The sequence below is a fragment of the Porites lutea genome, chromosome 6 (genome assembly GCF_958299795.1).
Source record: "Porites lutea chromosome 6, jaPorLute2.1, whole genome shotgun sequence".
Classification (NCBI taxonomy): Eukaryota; Metazoa; Cnidaria; class Anthozoa; order Scleractinia; family Poritidae; genus Porites; species Porites lutea.
The window spans coordinates 29,249,250-29,253,581 of NC_133206.1; the positions used below are offsets into that span (position 1 = coordinate 29,249,250).

The window sequence follows — 4,332 nt, forward strand, 5'->3', positions numbered from 1 at the left end:
TCGGCCATGGTCCCAGAGGTTTTTAGCGGAGACCGGGGAAAATGGGGATAACAATCGTGACGACTTCCGTTGTAATAATAACAATAATAATAATAATAATAATAATTATTATTATTATTATTATTATTATTATCATTATCATTATTAATAATAAATAATAATTTTATTCAACTTTAAAAAATATGTACATAATTTACAGAAATATTTGGAGTAAGAATTAAGCACTATATAACATTAACAATAGTATAAATTGATAAAAATAGCAATCACTGTGTCAATAACGATTTCACAAATACATTCCTCGCGGTTCAGATGCGGTTCGCACTAGCTCTTGCAGGCAGTCCAGAGTTTTAAATTAAGTCATTACCAATCCGTCTCTGATATCAAAAGGAAAAACAAGTTAAAAAGAATAATAATAATAATAATAAGTATGTGTAATCAAATGGTGACGAGTGAAATTAGGGAATAATTTCTCGCGCGTTTTGTCCAAATCCTTATAATTTGGACAAAACGCAAGTGAAATTATTCCCTAATTTCACGAGTATACCATTTGGTTACCTATTAATATCATGGGTGACGAATTACCTTAGCAATCAAGGATTTTTCACTTGTTCATCCTGGATCGTATCGATCGATCGTGACCTCCACTTTCTCAAACGTTTAAAATTTGAAATTTGGCATAAGTTTTCAGAATTTTTCGACAACATACCTCTAAGAATCCTTCTTGATGTGCTCTTTTGTGTGTTCAGGTTTTCTAAAGCGTCTTTTTATGCCCTGACATCTTCATTGATGACATTTTAAAACTTCGCCGCCATCTTGAAACGGAGACGTACGTCTGGTTGCCATGGAAATTTAGTAATTTCGCATGTGAAATTACAAATTAACGCTGAAATTTCGCGCCAAAATTAAGGAGTAATTCGTCACCTATGATATTAGTATGTGTAATCAAATGGTCAAATAGTCGCCTCCCATAACGAACACAAAAATTAAAACCATTGTTGCTATCACTAATTATACCTTTTTTCGGCCATCTGACTTCAAGTTGGTTAATAATGCATATAACACTCGCCTGTAATGTACATTAAGTTGTCATACGTCAAGCTTGAAATGGACAGGTAACATGAAAAGTCATTAAAATCACTGATCAGTCCAGTTCATTTCACCTGAGCCTGGCACAGGGCACATCATAGTTCGAAGTTAGCTTGAACAACTAAAAAACTTTTCTGAAATCCCGGCACCGTATCAGCCCGACGAGACGTGCTACTGTTTTCTGACTGACTGCAGCTTTTGCAAACAACTGACAGAAACACAAAGCTTTAAAGACCAGACTAGAATACCGAGTATTCAGCCTTGAGTTACACTCTTTTTTTTATAAGAATGTTGTTTTTCCTGGCCAGGCTGAATATTCTTATTTTCCCACCGATTTTAGGCTGTAAACATTCTTGTATTATTCTTAATAATAGCTTATGACATTTCCGTTTTAGAATACATTGGGGTATCAATTATAGCTTTGTTAAATATAATTAGCTAGTTTTGCCGTTTAAAGAAAGGAATAAACTGAAAACGTATATTTGTGTTGTATTTACAGTTTTTCACCACACAAAATTATATCCTTTTCAAAATTTCAGCCTGGGGTTTATTCTTAAAGTATTTCTTAAGACTTCGCAAATTTCAGCCTCGATATTCTTATAAAATATATCCTTAGAGAAAAAAAGAGTGTATTTGCATATTGAAAATGATGTGCAAATCATCAATAATACACCACTCAATCCAAAAGAGCAACACTAAATAAAGCTCTCACGTACACCTCGTTTCATCACAGAGAAATATGGCACTGACAAACGTTACTGAAGATGAAAACCAGAAAACATTCATAGAACTGTTCTGCGCGGTGGAGTTTATTAGAGGTGTAGATAGCGAGCTTATCTTTCTCTCAGCCATAAATATTTTTCTTTCCATTACTGCGTTTCTGGGGAACACTCTGATCCTAGTTGCCCTACACAAGGAAACTTCACTTCATCCGCCGTCCAAACTCCTGTATCGTAACCTAGCGATAACTGATCTCTGTGTTGGTATCATTGTGGAGCCTTTGCATGTAACTTATTGGACTTCTGTTGTGAAGGAAAGATGGGATATATTTGCTATTATTCACTTCGGACAGGAGCTTTCTCAGGTTATACTTTGTGTGTAGTGTCTGCATTAACATTGACGGCAATAAGCGTGGACAGACTTCTCGCCTTGTTGCTGGGGCTCAGATACAGACAAGTTGTAACTTTGAGAAGAACGAGTATAACTGTGATAGGTTTTTGGATTTTGTCCATCGTTGGTGCATCTACCATTATATGGAGTCTATTTATAAACTCATGGTATCTACGCATAGTTACAGCTTTTTGTGTAGTCACTATAATCTTCGCTTACACAAAAATTTTCTGTACTCTGCATCATAACCAAATTCATGTTCAGAACCATGTTGTTCAAGGACAACCGAGCCAAGAAATTCCCGCACTGAACATAGCTCGATACAGAAAGGCAGTGTACAGTGCACTCTGGGTGCAGGGAACATTTGTTGTTTGTTATCTGCCGATTACTATAGCGGTCGCTTAGATGCCTCAAAGAGGGATACCTATATCTGCATATCGTGCTTGGCATTTTACGATTACCTTAGTTTATTTAAACTCGTCTTTAAATCCCTTGCTGTACTGTTGGAAGATCAGTGAAGTAAGAGAAGCTGTAAAAGAAACATTAAGGCAACTCTTCGGTCGATCGAGTTAGTTTATTATGCTTTTCACCTGAAAAATCATACTGTTAAATAACTACAAGTACTCGTTTTCTTTTTCCATGTCTTATCAGCTGCCGTTTAATTAGGCGAACTTGCTTTAGCAAAGCGAGAACCTAAAACTTTAGCCGTTTTTTTTTTTTTCGTCGGTCTTCCCCAAATGGTCGGCCATGATCCCAGAGGTTCCTAACGGAGACCGAGGAAAATGGGGATAACAATCGTGACGACTTCCGTTGTAATAATAATCATCATCATCATCATCATCATCATCATCATTAACAATAATAATTATAATTAAAAATAATAATAAATAATAATTTTATTCAACTTTGAAAAATATGTTCATAATTTACAGAAATATTTGGAGTAAGAATTAAGGACTATATAACATTAAGAATAGTATAAATAGATAAAAATAGCAATCACTGTGTCAATAACGATTTCACAAATACATTCCTTGCGGCTCAGATGCGGTCACTAACTCTTGCAGGCAGTCCAGAGTTTTGAATTAAGTCATTACCAATCCGTCTCTGATATCAAAAGGAAAAACAAGTTAAAAAGAATGAAAAAATAATAATAATAATGTTCATTGCTTTTATTGCGCATTTTAACATTGAAAAATATGATCAAATGCGCATAACATTCGAATAAGACTAAAACAAAAGATATATTACATACTCTCTATATACTAAAGCTTAATCATTTGTTACATTTCCTTCCTAATAGGTAATTTAGCTCATAACAAGTAAGAAGTAAAAATAGAAGATAAAAGTAGAAAATAAAAACCATAGATAGCTCAAGACAGGGCGCTATAGGCCTCTTTAAAATAGTGCGTCTTAATGAGTCTCTTAAACATATCCAAAATCATTCTCTTTCCCAATGTAGTCCAGTAAACCGTTCCATATCTTTGGAGCAGTTGCAGTAAATGATCTCTGTCCCTAGCTAAGAGTGCATTTGAACTTAGCGACAGGGTCTTGCAAAATCACGCACACATTACTCTGCAGGTTAAAGGAAGAACATCGTTTAATATTTATGAGATTACTTAAATACGCAGGCCCCAGATTGTGAATAGCCTTGAAAGAGATCGCAGCGATTTTATAGCAAATTCGGAACTTCACCGGTAACCAATGCACTGCAAGCAGCACTAGGGTAATGTGTAAGTATCTGGGTGTATGGGTGATAAGTCGCGCTGCGGAATTCTGAAAACGGTGCAATTTGGAAAGATACACAGCTGGTACACCATAGTGAAGACCGTTGCAATTATAAATGCGTGCCATGATCACGCCTTGTACAATGAGCCGTTTGGTGTAAGCAGGCGTCAAGAACTTCCTGATTTATCTGATATTATTCAGGTGATAGTAGATGGATTGTCAAGTTGTGAAACCCGGGAGTGGAGCACGTTCGTGTTTTGGACCTCGGAATCATTCCTATAATCATTCCTAGTCTGTGTAGCAGGCGCTTTGCAGTAGTGGGCGAAAGGAAGAAAAGGCGCGCGCGAGGGAGACACGCGAGGGGGTAAGGAGCAGTGGAAATGCAGTCAGCGCACAAATTTTTAT

At 36.2% G+C, this 4,332-nt stretch overlaps 1 pseudogene; it reads left to right on the forward strand.

Annotated features, from left to right (window-relative positions):
• Window positions 1-1,827: 1,827 nt before the first annotated feature.
• Window positions 1,828-2,856, forward strand: LOC140940112 (melanocortin receptor 5-like; annotated as a pseudogene).
• The last annotated feature ends 1,476 nt before the right edge of the window (window positions 2,857-4,332 follow it).